Genomic DNA, 17,886 nt, shown 5'->3' on the forward strand with positions numbered 1-17,886 from the left:
GCTTCTCCGTGGACTGTCGCCTTGCCCTCTGCTTCACAGGGTGCACGTTGGGGGCATAACCTCAGATGATGCTCAATCACTCCTCTCGGGACCCCAACTAGCTGCTTGGGCTCCCAGGCGAACACTTCCTTGTTTGCCCGCAGGAAGTCCACCAACTCCCTTTCTTGATCTGGGACGAGGTCGGCACCTATAGTAAACGTGGCGCCTGAGGCCCCGTCCTCGTCGACCGGTATCTGCTTTGTCTCGGCTTGACCTTGAGTGAACATCAGCTTCTTCTTGGTCGGCGCAGCCCCCTTGGTCCTGGGCACGGCCTTGTCGGCCGGGCAAGCTGCCACCGTGGCCCTGAAGGCGAGTTTGAGGGCCGCCAAGGCTTCCTTGGTGTCTCCGAACATGGTGAGGACACCCTTGCTCCCTGGCATCTTCATGAGGTTGTAGGCAGGATGAGTAGCTGCCATGAATTGGGCCAGCGCCGGTACCCGAGGATGGCGTTGTAGGGTAAGTCAATGCGGGTGATGTCGAAGTCGATTAGCTCGGTGGGGAAGTTGTCGCGTGTGCCGAAGGTCACGGGGAGACGGATTTGCCCCAGGGGGTTGGAGGAGCCGCCGCCGACTCCGGAGAAGGGCTTGCTGGGGCGGAGCCACTCAAGCGGTACGTGAAGGAGGCTAAAAGCCTCCATGGAGAGCATGTTGAGGCTGGCGCCGCCGTCGATGAGGGTCTTGGTAACAGCTACACTGCAGATGGTGGGCGTGCAAAGCATCGGGAGCACGCCCGAACCGACGGTGGTGACTGGGTGATCCCCCGAGTCGAAAGTTAGGTCAGCCTTGGGCGCCACCCAACCTGGGGGAGCCCCCTGCCACGTGGAGGCGGCGCTGATCTGGCGAAAAAACGACTTGGTGTGATGGTCCGAGGGCGGCGCCTGCGAGCCACCGAGGAGACCTGCGACGACGGGGGGTGCTGGTCCCCCGAAGCGCGCGATGAAGAGGTCGCGCAGCTCCCCCCTGGAGGCCACAGAAGATGCTGGCAGATGGAGGAGCTAGGTGCGTGGCACGCCAGCGAGGGCCATTGGGAGCCAGTTGGCCATGACCTTATCATCACCTCGGCCTCCAGAACAGCCTCCTCGTACGCCAGTAGGAAGGCCACCGGATCCGCCGCACCATCGTAACGGGGCGGCATCTCGGCTTGAACTTGTGCGGCCACCGCACGCGTCGCAAGGCGGGGGTGAAGGCCCGGAGCCCCATGGCGCTGCGGAGGGCGCCCGTCGATCCAGTAGGAGAAGCGGCGACGTCCATGAGAGCCGGTCGGAGAGGCGAGGCCGTCAGGGGGCAAAGCTTCGGCGCATCCCTACCTAGTGCGCCAAATGTCGGATTTCGGGTTCCTGCAAAACCCTTGAGGTTCAAACACTGGGGTGCGCACGAAGATCTCTCCCCCTTCTCTAGCGCGCACACATCATGATCTCACGGCCTAGCTCGACGAACCCAAAGAACAAGAGACACAAGAGTTTCTACTGGTTCGGGCCACCGATGTGTTGTAATACCCTACTCCAGTGTGGTGTGGTGGATTGCCACTTGGGCTGAGGAGGAACAGTTACAAGGGAAGAACAACCTCCTGAGGAGAGGTTTTCTTGTGCTTGGTGAACTTGTGTGGTTGAGGATGGCCTGAATGATCTGTCCGTCCTACTGTGGTGGCTAGTCCTATTTATAGTGGCCTCAGTCCTCTTCCCAAATATTGAGCGAGAAGGGATCCCAGAACGACCAAATTCAAAGGGAGACAACTAGTACAAGTTATCCTGACTAAAGGTGGTCTTCGCCTGCCAAAGGCTCTGGTGGTGACGCCGTCTTGGGCTCCACGGTGACCTCTGTCCTACCGTCCTGCTGGTCTTGGTCTTGTTGCACCGATGTGGAAACCTTTTCTTGATGCCTCGGGACTCCTCGCCTGTGCTTGCCTCTTTAGCACCAAAGAGGAAATGAGGACACTGCGCGCTGGCGCCTGCCTGGATCCAGTCGTTACGGCTTGCGTCACAGAAACCTCATGTGGTGTCCCTTGCCTTGATCTCTCCGCCCCCTCGCGAGCCTGCCTGGTGAAGTTGCCCCCGAGGAGGTCTTGTGTCGTCCGCCTCGCGAGGCTTGGCCCCTCGCGAGGGTCTTGAGTGTTTATTGGTGAAGATGGGCTGTACAGGGCCGCTGGTGGAGCCGCGCTATGGGCCGCAGGCAGGCAAGTTTGGGGACCCCTGTTCCCAGGACGCCGACAGCATCGCCAAGCTTAGTTGCTTGCTCATTCTTGGATAATAGCTTGGGATGTCGGGACATCACCAAGCTTAGGCTGTTACATCCTTCCTTCATCCACCTTAAGATAACCCAAAACTTGAAAACTTCAATCACACAAAAGACAAAACTCAACAAAGCCTCCGTGAGATCCGTTAGTATAAGAATAATAAACCACTACTATAAGTGATGTATCAAACCAATTCATATTTTGTTTTTGTATTATATCTACTGTATTCCAACTTTTCTATGGCAAAAGATCATCAAAGAAAACCATAGAGCTATCAAAGTAAGCACACAACACAAAGAAAACATAATCTGTCAAAATAGAACAGTCTGTATCAATCTGACTATTTTGAATACTTGTGTAACTCCAAAAACTATGAAAAATTAGGACGACCTGAGAAATTTGTGTATTGATCTACTGCAATAGGAATGGGTATTTTACCACTCTCTAGTAAAAAATGAAAATTAATTTCGTGAGCACAAACTTTCTGTTTTTCAGCAAGATCAAACAACTATTGCCCAAGAAGATCCTTGTCACATTTCAACTTTCGGCAGACCCTTGAGGTTCAAACACTAGGGTGCGCGCGGAGATCTCTCCCCTACCGATCTACGTCCAATCTCCTTGCGTGATCTAAGCTGGAAACAACGAACAACACAAGGGACACAAGGTTTATACTGGTTCAGGCCACCGTTGTGGTGTAATACCCTACTCCAGTGTGTGGTGTGGTGGATTGCCTCAGGGGGCTGATGATGAACAGTACAAGGGAAGAACAGCCTCGCGAGAGGTGTTCTTGAGCTGGTGCGATGAACTGCTAGGGTGAGTTCAGTCGCCTCTCTCTCTTTCTCCCCGGTATTTCCTCGGGGAGGGAGGGATGACGTAGCACAGCAACGATAGAGTATTTCCCTCAGTTATGAAACGAAGGTATCGAACCGGTAGGAGAACCAAGCAACACAACGTAAGCAGCACGTGCACACAAATAACAACACCTCACAACCTGACCTGTTAAAGGGGTTGTCAATCCCTTTCGGGTAACGGTGCCAGAAATTGGCAAGTTGATGGGAGAAAGGTTGTAATAGATTGGATAAATAGATCGCAAATAAAATAAAGTGTAGAAAATTATTTTTGGATTTTAGGTTTAATAGATCTGAAAATAAAAGCAAGGAAAAGGTAGATCGCAAAGGCAAATATATCAGAAATAAGACCTGGGGGCCGTAAGTTTCACTAGTGGCTTCTCTCGAGAAAAATAGCAAACAGTGGGTAAATAAATTACTGTTGTGCAATTGATAGAACATCAAATAATTATGACGATATCCAGGCAATGATCATTGCATAGGCATCACGTCCAATATTAGTAGACTGACTCGTGCCTGCATCTACTACTATTACTCCACACATCGACTGCTATCCATCATGCATCTAGTGTATTAAGTTCATGGAAAAACAGAGTAATGCAATAAGAACGATGACATGATGTAGACAAGATCCATTTATCTATATGGCGGTAGATATAGATCTTGTCTTTTTATACTTAGTAGCAATGATACATACGTGTCGGTTCCCTTTCTATCACTGGGATCAAGCACCGTAAGATCGAACCCACTACCGGGAACCTCTTCCCATTGGAAGATAAATAGATCGAGTTGGCCAGACAAAACCCAAATATCAGAGAAGAAATTCGAGGCTATAAGAGATCACTCATAAAAGAGATCAAAGAAACTCAAATACTTTCATGGATATAAAAACATAGATCTGATCATAAACTCGAAGTTCATCGATCCCAACGAACACACCACAAAAGAGTTACATCATATGGATCTCCAAGAGACCATTGCATTGAGGATCAAGAGAGAGAGATGAATCCATCTAGCTACTAACTACGGACCCGAAGGTCTACAAAGAACTACTCACGCATCATCGAAGAGGCACCAATGGAAGTGGTGAACCCCTCCATGATGGTGTCTAGATTGTCTGGTGTTTCTGGACTCTGCGGTGGCTGGATGAATATTTCGTCGACTCTCCTAGGGTTTTGGGAATATTTGGGTATTTATAGAGCAAAGAGGCGGTCCGGGGGGACCCGAGGTGGGTGTCGGTGTCAAAACCGGTGGATCTCGGGTAGGGGGTCCCGAACTGTGCATCTAGGGTCGATGGTAACAGGAGACAGGGGACATGATGTTTACCCAGGTTCGGGCCTTCTTGATGGAGGTAATACCCTACTTCCTGCTTGATTGATCTTGATGAATATGAGGATTACAAGAGCTGATCTACCATGAGATCGTAATGGCTAAACCCTAGACGTCTAGCCTGTATGATTTTGATTGCCTCTACGGACTAAACCCTCTGGTTTATATAAACACTGGAGGGGCCTAGGGCTGTACAGAGGCGGTTTACAGAGGAAGGAATCTTCATATCTGAATGCCAAGCTTGCCTTCCATGTAGAGGAGAGTCCCATCCGGACACGGGAGGAAGTCTTCATCCTGTATCTTCATGGCCCATCAGTCTGGCCCATGTCCCATAGGTCGAATGCCCGAGGACCCCTTAGTCCCGGACTCCCTCAGTAGCCCCAGAACCAAACTTCAATGACGATGTTTCCGGCGTGCTGATAGTCTTCGGCATTGCAAGGAGGGTTCTTGCTCCGAATACTTCAAAGCATCTGATCCGAAGAGTTATACTCAGTTTTCCATTTAATGTCGTACCCATCGGCTTCTGTGCCTCCATTGCTTCGGCTTCCACGTGTCGAGCGAACACGAAAGGTCAGAGTATTTTTGCACATAACACCCTAGCCATGTAAGAAAGGTGTATATTTAAGTGGACTGGATCTCAGATGCCATATCACACCAGGCGGAAAATCCTTAGAGCTTGCTAGGAGAAACCATTCCAACATGGCTAGCGTTCCCAGTTCTTCCTCCCGCCCCCATGGCTCCGAAAAAGGCGATTGGGAGAAATGTTCAGTATCCCATGACCAACTGAGTAAGCTTCAAATGCAGGGATTCCTTCCCCCCACGGATCTAGTCCCGGTGCGAGCGGGATTAACTTCTTTTACGGGCGAAGCCCTGGCGGAAAATTTTCCGAATCCTTTAGAAGGGGAGCGAGTGTGCTTCATTTCCTTTCTCTTGCGAGGTGTTGGATTTCCAATCCATCCTTTCCTCCAAGGTCTCCTGGAGTATTATGGACTCCAACTGCACAATCTCACGCCAGGCTCCATTCTGCATATGGCGGGCTACATTGCTCTTTGCGAGCTATTCCTGGGCTGCGAGGCTCATTTTGAGCTATGGAGCAAACTGTTTTGCCTCGTCCCTCACTCCCAAAAGGGATCTATATTCGAGGTGGGCGGCGCCGAGATATGGCGCATAGCCGGAACCGGATACCTATCCGACATGCCTAAGAAGGCGTCTGAAGAGTGGCCCTCGGAGTGGTTCTATATCGAAGATGTCGTTCTCTCGGACCAAATCCGGCAAGGCCTTCCTGAGTTTTCCAGCGCTCCACTGAAGAAGCACCACAGCTGGCGCCCTCGGAGCCTCGAGGAGGAATATAGTGCGAAGGTCAAGATGTTAATGGGCAGGATAAGGACACTTGCCCAGTCCGGATTATCAATAATCGAGGTAATGGCAATTTCCATAATGCGAGGTGTTCAGCCACTCCAATTCAAAGGGCTCCCCATGTGGCACTATAATGGGGAAGACGACGCCTCACGCTGCGGAGGGAAGAGTCCGGATGCCCCTACCGCCCAGGCCACAATATTGGCTGATCTGTATAAAGGGGAAAAAGAGGAGTTTACTCATCTCAAACACCGAGAGGGATTCTCTATGTACAATCCCCCTAGCTGGGTGAGTTTTAATCCCACCTCCTTACTCAATCCTTTCCCTAAGTCATGTTTAATTGACATCTACCCATCCATTCTTAATAGGAATGGTGGAAGGCTATCATGGAGATTTATAGTCCCGCTCCACAGCCGGAGGACCATAACCGGGACCTCGATCCCGGATTTGAAGAGGATCCAGACATATTTGTAGAACTCAAAGAGGGAGTCTTCTACCAGGCGAGCTATGACGGCACAGAAGTGCCCATCATGGTCGATTATCCTAGCCTCCTTCCTGCCTCACATGTAAGTAATCAGGAGACACCTCCTCTGAAAGAGCTTCCTCATTATGCCTCACCCACCGCACTGCCTCGTGCTCCAAAGGGGAGGCGCTCGGCGCGTCATGCCGCACTAGAGGCGTCTCATAGGAGAGCGGCTCCTACACCCGGTGGGTCTTCGAAGAGGAAGTCAAATGACAACACGGCCGAGCCTTCATCAAAGAGGTATGGCTTTAAATATGCCCTCTGGCAGTCACATCGAACCATGACATTGTCCGCTATGTTTTATCAGGAAGAGTGTTCGCTGGACTATGTCCAGGGATCCTGCCGATCGCGCCTCCACCAGTCAAGTTCCAGACCCTTCCTCTAGGGCGGGGGCTGACACGAAAGCAATGCCAGACTGTCCTCCTTCAGAGGATTCGGATAATGTATCCATCACGAACTCTGAAGTGGAGAGCGCCATGAATCATCGGCGCCGGAGGGCTGCTCTTCGCGACCCTGATTTTACTAGAGGCATTCAATGCCTTGAGCTCGGCTGATGCGTACATCCGAGCTGCTCGGGATGGGCTTGCCCGAGCCACTGACTAACATTTGAAAGATATGCGGGTAAGTATGCATTGTTTAGATCTGGTAATCATATACCAGTAGCCCCTGAGACTTGAAATATTTGAAACAACTGATTTAAGGATCATTGTATAATCAGGTACTCACAGAGAAGAACAACACGCTGTCTCGTGAGCTGGAAAAGTGCCGGACTCAGCTAGCTGTTGTTACTACCGAACTGGATAAGTCCAAGGAGGCACCGCCTGGTAATGTTCCCTTCCATCCAGAAAAAGTGTAATCATGTACCAGTAATGTGAATACTATTGCGCTTCCGATGACAGGATCAGCGGATCAACTGAAAGAGGAACTTAAAGTCGCGCAGGCGGGTAAACAAGAGGTCGAAAGGTGACATGCTGTAGGCGAACGTGTGCTGACACGAGTCAGGGATGATAAGAACAAGCTACATGATTCCAACACCCTACTGGGTGAAAATCTAAAAGATGTACGAGCCCAGCTAGCTGACGCCGTAAGGAAAATAGGAGGCTACGAGGCGGCATATTCAATATGCTTTTGAACTTGCCTCTGTGTAATTCAATGAGAAAATGAGCTGACTGATTTATGTCTGCAGGTATGGTGACTAGTCGTCTCGAAGAGGAAATGTCCGGATCTCAAGCCGATATGCTGCAAGAGCTGTCCCAAGTGCACGAGCGAGATCGGCAAGCAATGCGGAGTGTTGCCAAGGCTTTGTGGCCATCCGCCTCCCCTCCAAGAAGTATGGAGGAGCTTGTAAAGCTATTCCAAGGGGCTCGGCGGCGCTTTCTCTTATGGAAGATATCAGCCTGCCGAGAAGGTGCGGGCGAGGCTTGGGCCATGGTAAAAACACAGTACACCAAGCTTGATCCGAATCATATGGCCCGGGTTGGACCTCGGGGGTCAGATGGACAAGAAATTCCAGTTAGTTTGGTATATGACCAAGTAAAGATAGCCACCAAGTTTCCCAAGAGGATTGTAAGCTAGACAGCCTGTTGGACGGCATAGAGGAAGAAGTTTTTGAGTCCAACTGACTATGTACTTCAATTGACAAATTTGTCCCTAGCCGGATTGTAAAACAATTGTCATGGCAGACCTTTTCGCTTCGACCTCTGAACCCAAAGGTGCGGAGTGTTCTGAACACCGGATCGGCAGCATAGCCCGGGGTATGCGTGGAAACCAGGAGTAGGGGTCATAGTAGCTTGAACAGACAAGTTGTATCCGGCTAGCTATGTTATATTACTTGTTGATTGTAAGAAACACCTTCCAGGTAGAATAGTCCCATTAAGGTTTCCTTTCCCTGGGTGGACATGCGTTAGTATGCATGCCCGAACTGTGATTGAAAAATTACAGTATACGTAACATCTGGGGTTCACAGTATAATTTGGGTATAACGTCTTTAGTCCGCCAACTGAATATTCCCTTAAGAATGCTAGCTTTCAACTTCACCCAGTCTGAGGTACAAGTCCATATGACCCGACTGTAAGAATCGCAGAGGTGCTCCCTTTATGCCCTAGCCGAACAAACGAGAACGTAGGGCATAAGCACAGGAGCCAGGCAACCCAGCTTGGCAAAAACTTAAGTCATAACGGTGCATATAATGGCGAAGAAAAGGTACATATGAGGAAAAGACACATATGTGGTGAGCTTGATGCTTGGAAAATAATAATAATAAGCTTCTGTAAAAGAAGCCCCCAGGTATTATGAGTGTATACATTTAAGGATGTGCGCGTCATGGGTGTGCAGTTTGGCCACACAAGAGCTATCAAGCTGGAGAAAAAAATTAAAGAGAGAAAAAATGGAAACAAAGGGAGAAGAAGACGAACAAAGAGTACGACTCTAGGCGTAGAATCTTTGGAGTCTGGCGGCATTCCACGGGTTCGGCTCTAAGCGATTGTCTGGTGCATCACGCAGGTGGTATGCTCCTCTAGTGAGAACTTCATCTATGATGAAGGGACCCTACCACTTGGGCTTGAGTTTGTCCTTTTTATTCTCTGGAAAGCGTAGAATGAGTTCACCAACATTATAAGTCTTGGCCTGCACTTCTCTGCTTCGGTATCTGTGAGCATGTTGTTGATAGAATGCAGAACGGGCTTTTGCAAGGTCGCGCTCCTCCTCCAGGGCATCTAGACTGTCCTGCCGATCAAGCTCGGCCTCTCTTTCTTCGTACGTGCGCACTCGAGGTGAGTCATGAATGATGTCGCAGGGCAAAACGGCCTCTGCGTCGTACACCATGAAGAATGGTATGTATCCAGTAGTGCGATTGGGCGTGGTCCGCAGCCCCCAGAGTACAGAGTCGAGCTCCTCAACCCAGTGCTTGTCTGATTCTTTCAAAGACCATACTAGTCTAGGCTTAATGCCGCTCATGATAAGACCATTAGCTCGCTCCATTTGACCATTTGTTTGTGGGTGATAGATGGAGGCATAAAGCAGACCAGGTTTTCACTTCATCGGCTGTAAAATTGGAGCCGTTATCGGTGATGATGCTGTGTGGGACATGCTACGTCTTGAGCTGGCGTTGGTTTTCCCCGAAGAGGAAGGGGTGACACACCAGAGTAGCATAAGTATTTCCCTCAGTTTTTGAGAACCAAGGTATCAATCCAGTAGGAGGCCACGCTCAAGTCCGTCGTACCTGCACAAAGCGATAGCTACTCGTAACCAACACGATTAGGGGTTGTCAATCCCTTCACGGTCACTTACGAGAGTGAGATCTGATAGATATAATATTTTTGGTATTTTTGGTATAAAGATGCAAAGTAAAAAAGTAAAGGAAAAGTAAAAAGAAAATCAAGATTGAAGTGATGGAGATTGATATGATGAGAATAGACCCGGGGGCCATAGGTTTCACTAGTGGCTTCTCTCAAGAGCATAAGTATTCTACGATGGGTGAACAAATTACTATTGAGCAATTGACAGAATTGAGCATAGTTATGAGAATATCTAGGCATGATCATGTATATAGGCATCACGTCCGTGACAAGTAGACCGAAACGATTCTGCATCTACTACTATTACTCCACTCATCAACCGCTGTCCAGCATGCATCTAGAGTATTAAGTTAAAAACAGAGTAACGCCTTAAGCAAGATGACATGATGTAGAGAGATAAATTAATGCAATATGAAATAAACCCCATCTTGTTATCCTCGATGGCAACGATACAATACGTGCCTTTCTGCCCCTTCTATCACTGGGTAAGGAAACCGCAAGATCGAACCCAAAGCTAAGCACTTCTCCCATGGCAAGAACTACCAATCTAGTTGGCCAAACCAAACGGATAATTCGAAGAGACTTGCAAAGATAACCAATCATACATAAAAGAATTCAGAGAAAATTCAAATATTATTCATAGATAGACTTGATCATAAACCCATAATTCATCGGTCTCAACAAACACACCGCAAAAAGTAGATTACATCGAATAGATCTCCAGAAGAGAGGGGAAGAACTTTGTATTGAGATTCAAAGAGAGAGAAGAAGCCATCTAGCTACTAACTATGGACCCGAAGGTCTGAGGTAAACTACTCACACTTCATCAGAGAGGCTATGATGATGTAGAAGCCCTCCGTGATGACGGCCCTCTTCCGACGGAGCTCCGGAACAGGCCCCAAGATGGGATCTTGTGGATACAGAAAGTTGCGGTGGTGGAATTAGGTTTTTGGCTCCTATTCTAATTGTTTGGGGGTACGTGTGTATATATAGGAGGAAGAAGTACGCCGGAGGGGCAACGAGGGGCCCACGAGGCAGGGGGCGCCCCCACCCTCGTGACTGCCTCTTTTGTTCCTTGGAGCAGGGTCCAAGTCTCCTGGATCACGTTCGGTGAGAAAATCACGTTCCCGAAGATTTTATTCCGTTTGGACTCCGTTTGATATTCCGTTTCTTCGAAACACTGAAATAGGCAAAAATAGCAATTCTGGGCTGGGCCCATGGTTAATAGCTTAGTCCCAAAAATAATATAAAAGTGGAAAATAAAGCCCAATATAGTCTAAAACAGTAGATAATATAGCATGGAGCAATCAAAAATTATAGATACGTTGGAGATGTATCAGGCATCCCCAAGCTTAATTCCCGCTCGTCCTCGAGTAGGTAAATGATAAAAAGAGAATTTTTGATGCCGAGTGCTACTTGGCATAATTTCAAGGCAAATCTTCTTAATTGTGGTATGAATATTCAGATTAGAAAGATTCAAGACAAAAGTTTATATTGACATAAAAATAATAATACTTCAAGCATACTAACAAAGCAATTATGTCTTCTCAAAATAACATGGCCAAAGAAAGTTATCCCTACAAAATCATATAGTCTGGCTATGCTCTATCTTCACCACACAAAGTATTTAAATCATGCACAACCCCGATGACAAGCCAAGCAATTGTTTCATACTCTAACTTTTTCAAAACTTTTTCAATCTTCACGCAATACATGAGCGTGAGCCATAGATATAGCACTATAGGTGGAATAGAATTGTGGTTGTGGAGAAGACAAAAAGGAGAAGATAGTCTCACATCAACTAGGTGTATCAATGGGCTATGGAGATGCCCATCAATAGATATCAATGTGAGTGAGTAGGGATTGCCATGCAACGGATGCACTAGAGCTATAAGTATATGGAAGCTCAAAAAGAAACTAAGTGGGTGTGCATCCAACTTGCTTGCTCATGAAGACCTAGGGCAATTTGAGGAAGCCCATCATTGGAATATACAAGCCAAGTTCTATAATGTAAAATTCCCACTAGTATATGAAAGTGATAACATGAGAGACTCTCTACTATGAAGATCATGGTGCTACTTTGAAGCACAAGTGTGGTAAGAGGATAGTAACATTGTCCCTTCTCTCTTTTTCTCTCATTTTTTTGTTTTTTTTTATTTGGGCCTTTTCTCTTTTTTTTTTATTTCATGGCCTCTTTTTATTTGGGCTTCTTTGGCCTATTTTATTTATTTTTCGTCCGGAGTCTCATCCCGACTTATGGGGGAATCATAGTCTCCATCATTCTTTCCTCACATGGGACAATGCTCTAATAATGATGATCATCACACTTTTATTTTTCTTACAACTCAACAATTACAACTCGATACTTAGAACGAAATATGACTCTATATGAATGCATCCGGCGGTGTACCGGGATATGCAGTATGACAATGATGGAGTGTGTCATGATGAACTAGATGGTGGAAAGTTGCATGGCAATATATCTCGGAATGGCTATGGAAATGCCATAATAGGTAGGTATGGTGGTGTTTTGAGGAAGGTATATGGTAGGTGTATGATACCGGCGAAAGGTGCGCGGTATTAGAGAGGCTAGCAAAGGTGGAAGAGTGAGAGTGCGTATGATCCATGGACTCAACATTAGTCATAAAGAACTCATATACTTATTGCAAAAATCTAGAAGTTATCAAAGCAAAGTATTACGCGCATGCTCCTAGGGGGATAGATTGGTAGGAAAAGACCATCGCTCGTCCCCGACCGCCACTCATAAGGAAGACAATCAATAAATAAATCATGCTCCGACTTCATCACATAACGGTTCACCATACATGCATGCTACGGGAATCACAAACTTTAACACAAGTATTCTTTAAATTCACAACTACTCAACTAGCATGACTTTAATATTATCACCTCCATATCTCAAAACAATTATCATGCTTCAATATTTTCTTAGTATTCAACACACTCAAAAGAAAGTTTCACAAATCTTGAATACCAAGCATATTATTATTAAGCAAATTACCATGCTATTAAGAGACTCTCAAAATAATTTAAGTGAAGCATGAGAGATCAATAGTTTCTTTAAAACAAATCCACCACCGTGCTATAAAAGATCTAAGTGAAGCACATAGAGCAAAATTATAACGCTCAAAAGATATAAGTGAAGCACATAGAGCAAAACTACTTAGCTCAAAAGATATAAGTGAAGCACATAGAGAAAAACTACTTAGCTCAAAAGATATAAGTGAAGCACATAGAGTATTCTATCAAATTTTAATTCATGTATGGATCTCTCAAAAGGTGTGTACAGCAAGGATGATTGTGGCATACTAAGACACAAATAATACAAGACGCTCCAAGCAAAACACATATCATGTTGGTGAATAAAAATATAGCTCCAAGTAAATTACCGATGGAAGTGGACGAAAGAGGGGATGCCTTCCGGGCCATCCCCAAGCTTTGACTTTTTGGTGTCCTTGGATTATCTTGGGGGTGCCATGGGCATCCCCAAGCTTAGGCTCTTGCCACTCCTCGTTCCATGATCCATCAAAATAATTCACCCAAAACATGAAAACTTCACAACACAAAACTCAAAATAGAAAACTCGTGAGCTCTGTTAGCGAAAGAAAACAAAATACCACTTCAAGGTACTGTAATGAACTCATTATTTATTTATATTGGTGTTAAACCTACTGTATTCCAACTTCTCTATGGATTATAAACTATTTTACTAACCATAGATTCATCAAAATAAGCAAACAACACACAAAAACAGAATCTGTCAAAAACATAACAGTCTGTAGTAATCTGTAGCTAGCGAAAGATATGGAACCCCAAAAATTCTAAAATAAATTGCTGGACGTGAGAAATTTATCTATTAATCATCTACATAAAGAATTAACTAAATAGCACTCTTCAAATAAAAATTACAGCAGTTCTCGTGAGCGCTAAAGTTTCTGTTTTTTACAGCAAATTCAACAAGACTTTCCCCAAGTCTTCCCAACGGTTCTACTTGGCACAAACACTAATTAAACACAAAAAACACAACCCAAACAGAGGCTAAATAATTTATTTATTACGAATCAGGAGCAAAAATCAAGGAATAAAAATAAAATTGGGTTGCCTCCCAACAAGCGCTATCGTTTAACGCCCCTAGCTAGGCATAAAAGCGAGGATAGATCTAGGTATTGCCATCTTTGGTAGGCAATCCATAAGTGGCTCTCATGATAGTTTCATATGGTAATTTTATTTTCTTTCTTGGAAAGTGTTCCGTGCCCTTTTTTAATGGAAATTGAAATCTAATATTCCCTTCCTTCATATCAATAATCGCACCAACCGTTCTAAGGAAAGGTCTACCAAGAATAATAGGGCAAGAAGGATTGCAATCTATGTCAAGAACAATGAAATCTACGGGCACATAATTCCTATTTTCAACAATAATAACATCACTAATCCTTCCCATAGGTTTCTTAATAGTGGAATCCGCAAGGTGCAAGTTTAGAGAGCAATCATCAAAATTACGGAAATCTAGCAAATCACACAAATCTTGGGAATAGTAGAGACACTAGCACCCAAATCACACAAAGCATAAAACTCATGATCTATAATTTTAATTTGAATAGTTTGTTCCCACTCATCATAGAGTTTTCTAGGGATAGAAATTTTCAACTCAAGTTTTTCTTCATAAGATTGCATCAAGGCATCAACAATATGTTCGGTAAAGGCTTTATTTTGACTATAAGGAAATACAATCAATTAAAGAGCAACTTTCATAATTAAATTCTTTGAAATCCAATATAGTGGGTTTAGCAACATCTAGATTTTTATTTCTTTCAATCCCACTTTCATTAATTTCATCATTAAGATCTAAATACTCCAAATTTTTAGAATGCCTTCTAGGTAAAGGAAGATCATATTCAGTTTCATCAAGATTCATATTGCAAAACAAAGATTTAATAGGGGACACATCAATAACTTTTAGATCTTCATCTTGATTTTCATAGGAATTGGAAGAACACGCTTTAATAAAGGCATCTTTGGAAGCACGCATCCTAGCGGTTCTTTCCTTGCACTCATCAATGGAAATTCTCATGGCTTTGAGAGACTCATTGATATCATGTTTAGGAGGAATAGATCTAAGCTTTAAGGAATCAATCTCAAGAGAAATTCTATCAACGTTCCTAACCAAATCATCAGCTTTAAGCAATTTCTCTTCAAGCAAAGCATTAAAATTCTTTTGTGAATTCATAAACTCTTTAACACTATTCTCAAATTCAAAGGGCATCTTATTATAATTTCCATAAGAGTTGTTGTAGGAATTCCCATAATTATTAGAAGGATTACTAGGATATGGCCTAGGGTTAAAATTCCCGCTATAAGCGTTGTTACCAAAATTATTCCTACCAACAAAATTCACATCCATAGATTCATTGTTATTCTCAATCAAAGTAGACAAAGTCATATCATTAGGATCAGAAGAAACACTCTTAGTAGCAAATAATTTCATAAGTTCATCCATCTTTCCACTCAAAACATTGATTTCTTCTATCGCATGCACTTTTTTATTAGAAGATCTTTCAGTATGCCATTGAGAATAATTAACCATAATATTATCTAGGAGTTTAGTAGCATCTCCTAAAGTGATTTCCATAAAAGTGCCTCCCGCTGCCGAATCTAAAAGATTTCTATAAGCAAAATTCAATCCGGCATAAAAAATTTGTATGATCATCCACAAATTCAAACCATGAGTAGGGCAATTATGTATCATTAATTTCATTCTCTCCCAAGCTTGTGCAACATGTTAATGATCAAATTGTATAAAGTTCATAATATCGTTTCTAAGAGAGATGATCTTAGCGGGAGGAAAATACTTAGAGATAAAAGCATCTTTGCACTTGTTCCATGAATCAATACTATTCTTAGGCAAAGACAAAAACCAAGCTTTAGCACGATCTCTAAGCGAAAAAGGAAATAGCTTCAATTTAACGAAATCATTATTGAAATATTTTTTATTTTGCATATCACATAAATAAACGAATCTATTCAGATGAGTAGCGGCATATTCACTAGGAAGGCCGGCAAATTGATCTTTCATAACAAGATTCAACAAAGCAGTATTAATTTCACAAGATTCAGCAACGGTAAGAGGAGCAATCGGAGTGCTAAGGAAATCATTATTATTGCTATTGGTGAAGTCACACAATTTGGTATTATCTTGAGCCATCGTGACAAACAAGCAATCTAACACACGAGCAAACAAAAAGGCAAGCGGGCAAAAAGAGGCAAATAGAGAGGGAGGATAGAGAGAGAGAGGGCGAATAAAATGGCAAGGGTGAATTGGGGGGGAGAGGAAAACGAGAGGCAAATGGCAAATAATGTAATGCGAGAGATAGGGATTGTGATGGGTACTTGGTATGTTGACTTTTTGCGTAGACTCCCCGGCAACGGCACCAGAAATCCTTCTTGCTACGTCTTGAGCTTACGTTGGTTTTCCCCGAAGAGGAAGGGATGATGCAGCAGAGTAGCGTAAGTATTTCCCTCAGCTTTTGAGAACCAAGGTATCAATCCAGTAGGAGGCCACGCTCAAGTCCCTCGTACCTGCACAAAGCGATAGCTACTCGCAACCAACGCGATTAGGGGTTGTCAATCCCTTCACGGTCACTTACAAGAGTGAGATCTGATAGATATAATATTTTTGGTATTTTTGGTATAAAGATGCAAAGTAAAAAGTAAAGGCAAAGTAAAAAAGCAAAGCAAGATTAAAGTGATGGAGATTGATATGATGAGAATAGACCCAGGGGCCATAGGTTTCACTAGTGGCTTCTCTCAAGAGCATAAGTATTCTACGGTGGGTGAACAAATTACTGTTGAGCAATTGACAGAATTGAGCATAGTTATGAGAATATCTAGGCATGATCATGTATATAGGCATCAAGTCCGTGAAAAGTAGACTGAAACGATGCTGCATCTACTACTATTACTCCACTCATCGACCGCTGTCCAGCATGCATCTAGAGTATTAAGTTAAAAACAGAGTAAGGCCTTAAGCAAGATGACATGATGTAGAGAGATAAATTCATGCAATATGAAATAAACCCCATCTTGTTGTCCTCGATGGCAACGATACAATACGTGCCTTGCTACCCCTTCTGTCACTGGGTAAGGACACCGCAAGATCAAACCCAAAGCTAAGCACTTCTCCCATGGCAAGAACTACCAATCTAGTTCGCCAAACCAAACGGATAATTCGAAGAGACTTGCAAAGATAACCAATCATACATAAAAGAATTCAGAGAAGATTCAAATATTATTCATAGATAGACTTGATCATAAACCCACAATTCATCGGTCTCAACAAACACACCGCAAAAAGAAGATTACATCGAATAGATCTCCACAAGAGAGGGGGAGAACTTTGTATTGAGATTCAAAGAGAGAGAAGAAGCCATCTAGCTACTAACTATGGACCCGAAGGTCTGAGGTAAACTACTCACACTTCATCGGAGAGGCTATGATGATGTAGAAGCCCTCTGTGATGACGGCTCTCTTCCGACGGAGCTCCGGAACAGGCCCCAAGATGGGATCTCGTGGATACAGAAAGTTGCGGTGGTGGAATTAGGTTTTTGGCTCCTATTTTGATCATTTGGGGGTATGTGTGTATATATAGGAGGAAGAAGTATGCCGAAGGAGCAACGAGGGGCCCACGAGGCAGGGGGTGCGCCCTAGGGGGGGCGCCCCCCACCCTCGTGACCGCCTCTTTTGTTCCTTGGAGCAGGGTCCAAGTCTCCTAGATCACGTTCGGTGAGAAAATAACGTTCCCGAAGATTTTGTTCCGTTTGGACTCCGTTTGATATTCCGTTTCTTCGAAACACTGAAATAGGAAAAAAAACAGTAATTCTAGGTTGGGCCTCCGGTTAATAGGTTAGTCCCAAAAATAATATAAAAGTGGAAAATAAAGCCCAATATAGTCCAAAACAGTAGATAATATAGCATGGAGCAATCAAAAATTATAAATACGTTGGAGACATATCAGGACACCATAACGGTGCACGACACCGGATATAAAGTCTATCACTAGTCCGGCTTCGGCTGTTTTAACTGGTTTGGCCTCTATCCACTTGGTGAATTTATCTACCATGACCAACAGATATTTTTTCTAATGGCTTCCTCCTTTAAGGGGTTCGACCATATCAAGCCCCCAGACCGCGAGAGGCCAAGTAATGGGGATTGTTTGTAGAGTGGTAGGCGGCATATGGCTTTGATT

This window comes from Triticum urartu, chromosome 4, assembly GCF_003073215.2.
Source record: "Triticum urartu cultivar G1812 chromosome 4, Tu2.1, whole genome shotgun sequence".
NCBI classification, from domain to species: domain Eukaryota; kingdom Viridiplantae; phylum Streptophyta; class Magnoliopsida; order Poales; family Poaceae; genus Triticum; species Triticum urartu.